Below are 13,113 nucleotides of genomic sequence, written 5' to 3'. Positions count from 1 at the left end.
GTGTTGTTCAAATCCTCGTCGGGGGAAAAAAAGCTGGTGTCTTTGGCCCTCGCAGGAAAGTAATAAACAAGACCATCAATTTTTTCCATGATTACCAACCCTGGCTTCAGAGGAAAACACTTTCTGAAATGAAAAACATGAAGAGGAAGTGTCTGACTTGCTTGTAAACTCGTTTTAGTAAATAGCATTTGAGGTTTGGCCGTGGGATTGAAAAAACATCTTACACTTTGAATCATCATAAAAGCATATGTGGATGAATAGATTACCCATTTTGAATTGTTGGGACTGTGTGCTGAAAGAAATAACAATAAGCTAAATTTGGTAGAGTAGCATCAAGCAAATGGCCCCCATTAAGTGAAATGGCCTTAAGATGCCTAATTTTATGAAAACAAATTGTGCATTTTAACTTAACCTTAAACTGTAATTATTTGAGTATCTTAACCTTACCCATGATTAAAACTGCAGTAGTTCCTATCGACTGAGGAACAATCTGTCCCTAAGTTGTTAGCTTAAAGTTTTGGGGCGATTTTCCCATCTTTATGAGTTGATCTTTAAAATTCGAAAGCAACACACATTTTATCGCACCAGTTGTGATACAGGGTGTGGTACGGTACTGCTGTAATATCCACAGACAGTAAAGTCTTAATGCCCCACTAAAACCGAGCTTGAGTCAGCACACATCCCCTTATCTACATCTCCACCTTCCGCCTCAGCCTCCCCTCCTGCTGCCTGCTTCCTTCCTTCCTTAATCGCAGTGGTCACATCAACCATCAATTAAGGCCACGCCAGCCAATGGAGATATTATCTGTGTGGCGTTGGCCTGTGCTGGAGGGGAGAAGGGGTTGATTGCCCCAATGAATTATATATGCATTATTGATAAGCTAACCCAGGCTTCTATAAATATATATTTATATAACGTGTCACTGTGTCTAATCGTCACCGGCTGGCCCTGTGTCCTCAAAGCTCCTGGCAGGGAGGGCGGTCCAGGAGCGCTGCCAAGTGTGTTTATATGCAGGTTTGTCGCTCGGATTAGTGGGAAGGGACTGTTTCTGCATGCAGACGGAAAATCTGGTCAGTGCACAACTTCACTCTCACTCCAAATGAAAGTTCCCTTGATAAATATCCCGAGCAAGACGAGACGAAAATGACCCTAATACAAAAAAAATGGCATTGATACAAGGGTGATTGATTGACCGATTGATTGATTTCGCCTCCTAAGAGCAGCGCGCGTCATATCCTGGCAGTTATCGAGCAGCTCCGCGACTCAGCAAATGTCATTCATAATTAAAATATACAACAAAAAAAAGAAAAAGAAAAGAGGAGTTCAGGCGGCAGTCCAGCAGGGCCAGGTCTTCTTGACTTTCTTTGCAAAAGCCGATGCTGAATAATTCAAACGCAAACTTTGACAGCTTCAACCCGTCATTTTAGGGTGGGTGCGGCGGGGGGTTGGCTTAGCGGAGCGAGATCGACATTTGATTGTGGTGTTCTAATCTTTGCATCTGAGCACGGGCCTTTGCTCATTACCGCCTCTAGCTGCTGCCACATCAGGACGGATTTACGGGCTCTTTCATCAACAGTTTTGAGTGCAGTCGTAAAGGCACAGTTTTGAAGTACAGTACAGTAAGTGGTGAGATTCTCTCGGACGAGGTTATATTCTCAATCCACAGTGAGCTCAAACGCACACTCTCATATTATATTGATATGGAGTGCTTGTTCCTGTGAATCTTTGAAAACAGGATAAAGAGCTCAGTCTACTATATACTATATACATCTATATATAGGTATGGAAACACATCTACAAATGTGTTTGGGTAAGGCAGTCGGAGCAGATTAGTTCATGTGTCTGTGTGTGTGTGTGTGTGTGCGTGCACCACTGGTTGCTATAGTAAGGAAGCTAATTTGTGCTACGGCTCATTTACGCCCCAATGTTGAATATGTATACCGAAACAGATGGAGCCCTCTGTCGGTAATCTGCGTTCATTTGTTTCCCGTATTTGTGCACGCCTTCTGAAATGAAGAATTCCAAACATTGGCTTAACGATTTGAGGAGAGACCACCGCTGATTGAACGACGCGTCCTTTGTGAGAGCTGATTAACACAACCGTCAACATCCTTCACATGCATGTTGTTGTCAGAAACCCTCGACTCGATTGGATGTATTTATTTCTGTACATAAATATATGTAAATGGGCCTTTGCATGTAAAAACTAAAAGTAGCATGGCTCCTTTCATTCACATGACAGTCAGCCATTGTGTAGACTCCCTTCGCTTAATGTGCTGCATCTGTCCAAACTGAGACAAAATGATATGTCACCGATAATGTGGTTTTGCGCTTTCATTGGAGCGCCGTCGTGACAAGTCTGTCAGCGACTCTTTTGCAGTCGAGCTCCCTTCGTCTCTCCGTCTTCTGATCTCAGTAATCAAGAGAAAGAGAATCCCAACGCTGTCAATCGCGGTGACATTTCCCTCTGTACATCTGACAGACGGCAAGAGGAGCTCCACATTTGAGTAGCGCCAGAGTACAGTAGGTCTCCTTTGAAGAGGAAGGAATAGCTGTAATTCCCATCATTTCCACACCGAAGCCCCTTTCATTTCCCCAAATGGCCCAAGAAATTTAACGTGACGTTCTGAGATGCATCGAGCCCCCTTTAGACCCTCGGCTTCCATCTGTCTCTCTAGCCCTCTGTCATCATGTGGCCCTGTGCTCCGATGGAAAAAGACAAAATACTCTGCACATTTCAACTCCAATTTCCGTTTTATTTGTATGGATCACAAGGCACTTTACATAGTGAGGGGTTGAGATCTGACAATATTATGGAGAAACATCACAGTGCCCACAATGAGCAGGCACTTGGCGACTATGGAGGAAAAAACTAAACTACTCCTATTAGGAGGAAGGGAGAAATCAGGCGGAGTGGGTTGAGAGGGAAAGAAAGAGAGAGACCAGGAACAGTAACTGTCATATTATATAGATTTAGTGTCATTTAATTTAGTTCACACCATATTAATACAAAGTACATGGATAATAATGCAGACAAACAAATGCAAAATCCTCAATCCTCCAGAAAAATTGTACATATATTAGTATAACAGAGAAATACACAGAGAGAAAAGAGTATCTGTCAAAGAAATAATTAAATAAAAATGTTAGGATCTAAATGAACGAATTTCCATGACAAATCAAATGCTTAAATTGCAGAGCTGTTGTAATGATCTCTTTTTTTAACATGGACGATGACACTGAGGAATCAAATATGTAAATTTTCATTCCACAAGATAACAAAAGATAATGTGCACTTACAGGCATAATTATGATATTAACAACAACAGCAGCTCTAATTGTTGTAGTATATAATATATATATAATAGTAGTATGATAATAATGCTCATATTAAATAATATGATACCAGTAATAATAATATTAACAGTAGTTATAGTGGAGTTGTCATGATCATTATTTAAATGTCTTTGAACATTTTAGGACCTTTTTTGAGAGTACAATTGGACTCACAATACTAATAAGTTAGTTTTGAGGTTCTGTATATTTATATTTTTTGTATTCATATATTTTATTTGTACTTTGAGTTTCCTGTTTTACTTTGAAGCCTCATTCCTTGCGTGTCTCTTACTTGACTTCCTGGTTCCCCTTCTTCTTCCTGCACCTGTGCTAATGTTTCACACCTGAGTTGAGTTAATTGCCTCGTTAGGTCACTGTCCTCCATCAGTGACTTGACTCTGTGTTTATTCCTCGAGTGTTTCTCTCATTTATCTTTACTTCACCTTCCCTCTGTGTTTTTGGATACCTCCTCCTGACCGGACCGCTCACCTGTCACCAGACAAACCCGTAAGTGTCGTTTAAAGACGTCTCTTGTCTCCATTTGTCTGTTACTAGTCCTGACATGAGTTAGCAAACATGTTGGTGAAAGAAGCACAGAGCCATGATTGCTCAGGCAAAATGAGTGGATGTACAGAGTTATAGTGCACAATACAGTGGAAGGGGGGGCTCAGGAGGTCAAGCGGGTCGTCCACTAACTACAGGGTTGGTGGTTTGATCCCATTGTGCCCCATTCTGGGTGCTGAAGTGTCCTTGTGCAAGAACGTGAACCCCACTGTGTGATTGATGGAGGGAACCATAGATAGATGCATTGTATGAATGTATGTTTAAAAGGTGAATAAAGATGAAATACAGAGCATTTGCGTAGCATAGCAACAAGTCAGCCGCTATACAACGCATTGCACCTATAGACTAACTAATTCCTCTACGCTTCGGCGTTGAAGAATTTAGATTTTTACAAACAAGCTAATATTTTTCCAAAAACTCCTGTTTCTGTGTATCCGTGTAAGACTTTGAGAAACAATGATATCGCAGCTCACTTTGCCCACTGCTGCTTTGAGAAAATCACAGCACCAGGCAGGCGGAGATATTTTGAAATAAATAAATGTCCTGTGGAGTTTTTATATTTAACCGAAGGGAAAATATCCCCAAAAAAAAGGCTTTTGTGGCGTAGGGGTGAATTTTACCAAGAAAAAAAAATGCAATTAGATTTTGAGTTTTCAGGCAAGAGGAGAAGGCCATGGCTCACCCTCCCAGCTGAATTGCAAAAAGAGGGAGAGATGAGAAAAATGGGATCGCCCCTTTTATTCCTGGATAGAGGACCAGAGTCTCACATGTCGCAGAGAGACAAACAGACATCGACACACACACCCACACACACACAGCCTCGCCACTTTGGCCGCTATGCCCTGTGGGCCAAGCGATGACTCTGTGCTTTAATCATATTTGCAGGGGATTGATTCCCGGAGGAGTTGTCTCTCTGCCGACTGGGTGAGAACAGCAGAGAGAGAGAGTGGGTGTGATAGTGACAGAAGTCGATGCGTAGAGAGAAAGTCTCTGACCGGAAGAAGGGGAAAAACCCATCCGAATCAAAGGTGCGCAGAACAGGAACTCATACGAGGAGTTTATGAAGTGAGGATAATGCTTAGGTGCTTCTTGTTCTTACCTATTGCACAGTCTTTTCTCTCATAATCCAATCATTTAAGGGTTCTCTGGCTTATTTTACTCGTTAGTACGTCTCAATCTCCAAGAAAGAGGGTGGTGGGAGGCGGGAGAATAAGGTTGAAGGGATTTGGAGCTGAGGGGTGGGGGATAGAAATTGAACTTGTGTGGGAAAAAAATCTAATTGCACTTGGGTTTGTGCGTCTGTATATTTTCCTCTTTGATTGTCTTTTTCTCTTTTTAATCTGACAATTTGGCATGAATTAATAGCTTTGAAAGGACTAAAGCCTGTGCACTTAACGCTTCAGTGCCGTTTAATTTCTGACAACACCCTTTTCTAAACGTTGCTGTTACGCACTTGTTATACTTCTTTTCCTAATGCGATCTGTTAGATTACCTGTTTAAAGTTTGAACAAGAACGAAGCCTCAATTACTGCTTTTTACACCAATTTAAATTTACTGTACTGAGCCAAAAGTATTCTGGAGAAAGTTCCAGAAATGTGAACACAGTCAAGGGCAGCTCTTTATGCTCAGACAGTATCAGTTTCCTTTAGCAATTTAAAAAAAATGTAATAAATTGTAATCCAATATTTAGTAGTTTAATTTTCTTATCTTAGACATCTGCTCAAGACGTGTTCGTGTCCCCAATGATCAATATATGTGCCATTCCGAAATCTATTCTATGTGTGTTTGTATATAACAGGTACTATTTCATTTGTAGCCTGAGGTACTTTGCAATCCCTTTCCCTAGATGGACCTTTAAAAATACACAAATATCCCTATGACAATATTTTCAGAACCGCACAAATCCTAAACCCTACAAGGGAACAAGACACAAAACAATTGCACAAAACCCAATACCATTACCAATGATCCATTTTGAGTTGTGTGGATACAGAGTGAGCCTATTGATTACTGAACAGAAAAAGCAATTTGTCCAGAAAGGGATTTAGGGAATGACTTTGCACATTCTCCAATAGATGCACCCTGTATTGTATTACGCAAACATTGCCTTTCAAGTTGCACAAGCTGAAAAACTCTTGTCAAAATGTCCTTGTTTCTTTCTCCTGCACTTTAATCTGCCCCTTTTATATCCTGACATCAGGCCCCTTGTGGTCAAACACAACCTTGCTTTATCCTGTGGATGTACTTTTGGGGAAGTTTCTCCTCCTCGTCAGAAATGAAGACAAAGTACAGGTTCAGTCGAAAATGGTTCCTGCCAGGAAGAGGCTCCTCGGTGATGTGTAATGATTCTGGGCGAACTCCTTGACATGGTCACCAATTGGAGATGCTGTGAATAACTGTGAACTGCTGATACAAAACTTTGTGGACTTTATAAATCATTACATGACTCATTATTGAATTAATTCATTATGTTTTTATTATGTTCATAGTTGAAGGCAGTGTTGCCATTGACCTGCTCTAAACGTGTTCAGGAGCTGTGTCCTTAAACCAAGGCGACTGTAGCACATCCCGTGGGTTTAATCCTCCCTTCTGAATGTCTACCTACAGTACATGGAAGCATTTGTACTTTTAGCTTCTGCCAAACATGGTCTCAGGCTTGGGAGTAGGTAGTGGTGACGGTTGCTTGCCAACAATTTCATCCATCATCGCTATAACAAGACTAGAAATCATAGTACGCCCTCGGAGCAGCACTTTTCCACAGCAGACTAAATGCAACAGTGACTCTTTGTCAGAAAGTGAAAGGATGGGCCGGCCTCGCTTTAAAGGCCGCGCAGCCGCATTTCCCATGTGCACATGTTGTCACAGCAGTGTTTCTTCTAAATCTTCCAAAAGCTAGAAACATCAAAAAATGTATAATTAGAAGAAACATTCGCTTTTCTTGTGTATCTTTGGGGGGGGGAACTCTTCTTGACACGTGTTGCTTTGCAGTTGCATCAAATCCCTCTAACTTATGTTGCTTGAAAGTGTTAAAGGAGAACGATCATCTGTGGATAAGTAGAAAATTATGACTTAAATGTGTCATAGTTTCAAAAAAGAGGGAGGGATGATTTCTTTCTTGCTCTCCTTCTTCAATCTATTGAATTCACTCCGTGGCAACCTTTCTTTACTCAAGTCTTCTCAAACGTGTACAGTTGAGTTCATGCTTTGACCTTAACAGCAGAAATAAGTGTGGATGACTAAATGGGCCTATAACGTTTCACAGTGTATGGATTCATAAGGTACCTGCTTGTATTTTCTTTGTTTTGACAGTGACATTTTGTCAAATGATTGGTTTCAAAGATTTAAAAGAGGGTTGACTCCTTAGACATATGACGTTGGACTTTATCTGCATCTCCACATGATCGGCTGCTAAACCTGTATATCTCACCAAAATATACAAAGCTCCAGCACCAGCTATTGACTAAGTATTTTCCAGGCAAGGAAAAATGAATGTGCAGAGTTTATCTTTATCCCTCCGCTCCCACACACTGCTGCGGTTGAATTGGTCCAGGCCACTGCCATTAATACTGTGAGCACCACTCAGAGTGTTCATTCAAGTTCAGGAACAGGCTCAAGGTTCCTCACAAGTACTTTATATGTATGTGTGCAAGTATATGGAACGTGACTATTTTTTAACAGAACCTCATGTTTAATTCCCTAATTTCCAAGATATGAGTATTTTTTTTAAAAATCTTTTATTTATTTATTGTTTCATTTTGCAGGAGGTTGCACACCACAGTGGCAGCACTCTGTACAAGGGAGGGTTGTTAAACCTTATGAATTATCTTGGAAAAAAAAATAATCAACCGAGCTGTGCAAGGAAAACAACAAAGGCTACCGAAATGAGCACAAGGCTTTCACAGCACTATTATCAGCCAGTGTGGGGAGATGAGGACCCTCGCACAATTACAAGTCCCCCACTTATCTTGTCCTGGCAGATTCTGCGGAAGGGGAAAGAAGGTTGTGTATTTGTGCACGTGTGTGTGTGCGTGTGTGAGCACAGCCAGGCCTTTTTCAAAATAAATAAAAAGCTCAATAAATTGACAATCTGTGATGGTCCAATATTCTTTAGAATTCCACAAACTAAGCAGGACACCATGACATGTATTTTGCTGATCCCCATCACGTCATCTGGGCATGATGCTTATCAGGCCTTGTTAACTATTATAAAGTCCTGAAATGCCATGTAACCATGATGGATTGGGTCATATGACATTCATAATAACTGCAGCATCTGTGTTAAAGGGTGAACTCACACACTGAATCACGCAGGGTAGGAAACTGCTCCTGGCAGAATGTGGGACATGCCATGTCTGTGGGAAATGACATGTCACGCGATATATATATATATATATTTTCAACTTTCAGCTTTCTCCACTAAAATACTGATTGTTGAAACAACTCCAAGTTATTGAACATATCCTGTGGGATTTATTTTGTAAAATATTTGTTTATATCTGCAGGACAATGTTAAAATTACAATTTCAAGTACAAACTTCACCTCTAAAATGAAACAAAAAAAATGAGAGTTTTGCTGTGGTAAAACTTAGAAAGCAGAACCCTGCTTTCTATTGATGCATGATTTCAAGCGTATTTCCCTTCTGGTTACGCCCCAATCACTGGCTCACTGTGGATTTACAAAGAGTGCCACACACAGACACGTTGCTTCATGTGTCCAACTACAGTCCCATGTTGCTTTGTCGATTGCCATGGACGACTGTGGGGGGTTTTCATTCAAGCCAAACTCTACAGCAGCTGATTGTGCCGATAACACTTTCAACAAGAGAGGAGAGAACCAATTAGTGGGATCTGCCTTTGTATATTTGTTTTGGATGAAAAACCTGCATACTGTGGTTCCATGGCGGCGCGCTGAAGAGCAGCGATTCACGTGGAGCAGCGGCCCGGGTTCATTTGTCGGACTCACAGTGTTATATATTAATCTGACTCATCACTCCGTGTCGTTGCCCTTATTTCCCCATTTTCCCCATCTCTCTCTGTGGAGCAATGCAAATTATTGAATAGACCCGAGTGCGGTGACTTACGATTCAAACGAGGAGCCCGTTGTTCTTTATGTCCCCGGCGTGTGTGTTTGCATGATAATCAAGTCAGCCTGAACTTGAGACTTCATATAAAAGTTGATTTACGTAAGAGGTTTCTGCAAAGAAGGAACAAAAAAAAAAATTCTTAACAAGAACCTACAGCATTATTGAGACACGAGTCACAGCCTTGCTCAGACTTTCTTGACCTTCCATTCAAATGCACACGTATCTGTGTGCTATGCTGCATACAGGAAAAAGCTAGTCATATAGTTAAATTCAAAGAAAATATGTTTTGTTAAGAAATCAAAGCATTCATAATATCCATGGTATCTGTTAAACTTCTTCTCTTCTTTGATGGTATTTGACACATGCATGTTGTGATGATGTATGTGAATATGGATCGTGCGTCTGTTTTCTCACACATCTTTTCTCATGCCCGCAGGAAGGATGCCCGCAGGATGTAGGAGACACAGCGATTCAGAGGTGGAGCTTGAACTTTCTCACTAAGGTAAGCCAGGTTTATTTACGTCTGCGGGTTGTTTTGTTATTTTGTGACTTGATTTGCTGGCTGTGTTTATTTTCTACATATTTTCCCCAAGATGTGATAAGTTTAAGCCTTTGGTGAAATACTTTGACATTCCCCATCTGACAACGCTGCTATATCATATTTTGTCGGATCATTGGGATACAACCAAAATTGGACATATGAATGAGTAGAGACAAGTAACAAGGCTTTATTGTGTCTTTTCTGAAGAGAAGGTCTGTGCCAACTTTCAAACATGGGTGGTGTGTACTGTGTGTGTGTGTTCTTGGGAGTAGTGGTCTTTGTGTTTCATGAAGTTCACTTGGTGTATCTTCGTGAGACTCTCCTCCAGCGTGCTCATGGCTTCAGGGAAAAATCGACTCCAGCGTCGACATGCTGCCCGTGCCATTTCCCCGACAGCGAGGGACTAAACTCTTTCTGTTTTGGGCGGGTTAGATTGCCGCGGCTGCTTTAAGCCTTCCTCCCACGCTGCTTCTTCTAAAGCTTCTGCTCAGGTGGGATTTAGCAACAGTGGCGCAGTGGGCTATGCACACTATCTAATCACAGGCCAGGCGATACCCACGCAAGGCTACGGTGCAAGGAAAAGTAAAATGTCTATTAAGTATCTGCTTTTATGTGATGACTTCTCCCGCCCTGGCGATGTAGGTTTATAGAGGAACTTGTCGATTGTAGCCTGCCAGGTTATCATCAAAAGGGCCGATCACTTTGTAGCTTCCCAGTGCCAACGTGCAGCTCTTTTGTCTTGTCAGAGGAGACAGATTGTTGTGTGCACACCACGCCTCGTGTCGTTTCAAATCCCCTGCAAGCTGATTTCATTACACTTTCACTTCAAGCGTCATCTGCAAACTGTTAAGCTGCAGCTAGTCACCAGTATTATATACGCACAAGGTCACGCTTGCTTCAAATCATGACTACAATGGAAGTGCATGGAGAAAAATACACTGCAGGACAAAGTGGGGGGAAAAGCAGTGTTTTAATGGAGAGATTGAGCCCTCAAGCCAACAAATCACTCCTCTACTATGTGTGATTTAGTAATTGACATCCCCCCCTCTTATGTTGATCCTGGCTTCTGGCTGGAGGTTCACCCAGCAGTATTCCCTCCATCCAATTCCTAAAAGATGTATTTGATCATGCTGGCACCCTCTGAAAGGCATGCGGGTAATCTTGTCAAATTTGTGAACATAATCTTTTGTTGATATAGCATTTTTTGAGGCTCACTATATCTTAGAAACTTTTTTTCCTCCATGGTATCATGCACCCAGCATCCTTGTCTTTTTCTTTTGCAACCAGCAAAAAAAAAAAAAGAAACCAAAAAAGCAAAAACAGACTGATGACAACGTTTTTTTTTGCGATAAGCCAAAGAAAAATAATTTTAAAAGAGTCGCATGTTTTCTCAGCTGTCGGGCTGTGGAGAGTTTCTTAAACACAGTGCTCCAAAGCCAATTAATTGCGATGGATGGAAGGGTTCTTCTCTGCAACGCCACAATCAAAAGATCCTTCAGATGTCGAGCGGTTCAGAAGAAGAACGGCGCCACAGTCGATCACTGATCATCACGAAAAACAACTGCAGAGAGTCATTGGAGATTACATTACAGTGATTTATGGTTATACTTTGTGTTTGTAGCCTCGAGCAATGAAACAGATATGATATTGATCACTCACACAAGAGAGATTCAAAAACAAAGTCTTTCTTCTGCATATCCATTGATAAAACTTTGAAATGGTTTGTTGTCGAGCAGAAATGTTGGGGAGGGCGGTGCGTCGTTTGGTTGTCACAGTTTTTTATACTGGCGGAGAGGAAATATGGTTGGTGACCGAACACGGAGGCTTACTACTGCCGGTCACAATGAGAAGGCTCACTGTCAAAGCCATTATACGAGCCTCTGAGAAAACACACACACACACAAATCAACCACTCCTGCCATGCCAAGATTCCTGACTCCACACTCAGCCTTTGGGTCGACTTCCCCCCGTCTTTTCATCAGCTTTTCTCTTCTCCCTCTTCCAGCCAGAGCCAGTTAAAAGATCAGGATTTGATATGCCGTCACTCAACCCCAGTCTGGTTTCATGAGCTGCCGGTGGAGTTGATACAAACCGAGCAGGAAGGGAAATTTTTCGAGGCTTCAGAAGATTCCCCACTGAACAGAAAGGCAATCATTAGGAATTAGAAAGGGGAGGAGGAAGCGGGGAAATAGTTCAGGGGAAAGGGGAATAAATTTAATGGCAAGTCAATAGGTATTGATTTTTATGTAAATTCCTGTGCGGCAGAGGAGCGCCTGTTCAGTCATGGGCTATCAGGATCCCAAATAAGGTTAGAACAGATGAAGGGATATTATCCACTGTTCTCTCTGTCTCGTATTTTTTCACTTTCCCGCATCTCTCTCGGCCCCACTACCTCCCCGGTCACTGACAGTTTCTCATTCACCGACTCTCTTCCTGTCTCCGTCTCATTCTCTCCCCCCCTCGTTCTGCCCCTCCCGTCCCCGTCGCCTTTGTATTACTGCCAAGCAGTCAAATGGATGCTGGCAAATTTGAGAGCCCTGTTGTCCAACACTCTCTCATGCGCAGGCCAAGTCCGTGGCTCAGCAGAGTGCAACTTGGCAGCCGACGAGACAAGCACACTAAAGCAATTAGTGCGGCCACCAACAGTCGATCAGGGAACCGAGCGTCGGTTGTGTTCACGAGTCAAATGGAGAGTATTATTTATATCCAAAGGTCAGCACCCTCGCTGTCAGAGGATTTCAGATCTGTTAATGTGGTGCGTTTACACTGCGGGCGCGGAAAAACAAAAGGAGTGTAAGCGGACTGATGTTAAAAGGGCAGGGCTGGGACAATGCCACCTCTCCCTCACATGTACACGAGCGCAGCAGAGGCAGAAGCTGAGCAGTGTTAAAAGATCATGATTTTGACAACCTCCCTCTCGCGCACACACACACACACACACACAGCACATAGGAAGGAGGTCGGTCACCGCTGCGTACTGTTAAAGGCAGCGGAGTATGACAACCTCAGAGGGGCTGGCCGCCCTTGCTGTCAGAAAAGATGACCCTCATCTCAGTCTTTGTTCTGAACAAGAGAGGAAGCAACGCAGACAAAAATGACAGCAGGGGCCTAAGAATAGTATGTGCTGCTGGGATACCTGAGAGTAGCCGGCCTGATGCAACGTGCTTGGCATGAATATACTGTTACAGGTCCGCAGTGCATCAGTTGATGAGTAATACAGGGATTGTGGGAGTCGTGTGAAAATTGATAGCTGAAGCTACGTAGGCTTCCTTTGGAGTCTGTGACGTAAATCCAGACCTTCTGTGTGTGGAAGTTTACGTGGCGTTTTTAGCCTAATGAGTAATAACTTTTGAGTATTGAGTCTATTAAGACTAAAACCACCAATAAGATCAGTCTCTTTCTAGCATGTGTTAAACTCCCAAGTCGTCCACGATCTATTCAGCAAACATCACATCCTCTGATCTTCACTGTTTTAAACATGAGATATTCCTTAATGTCCAATTCAGCTTTTGCTTTTTTACTTTCTTTCATTATTCAGGTGCTGTTCCATATGATAAGACTGGGTTTCTTTTCTATAACCAGCCCTG

Source organism: Hippoglossus stenolepis, chromosome 24 (assembly GCF_022539355.2).
Source record: "Hippoglossus stenolepis isolate QCI-W04-F060 chromosome 24, HSTE1.2, whole genome shotgun sequence".
Taxonomy (NCBI): Eukaryota; Metazoa; Chordata; class Actinopteri; order Pleuronectiformes; family Pleuronectidae; genus Hippoglossus; species Hippoglossus stenolepis.
The sequence above is the reverse complement of the archived record's forward strand: the minus strand, read 5'-3'. Positions refer to the sequence as shown.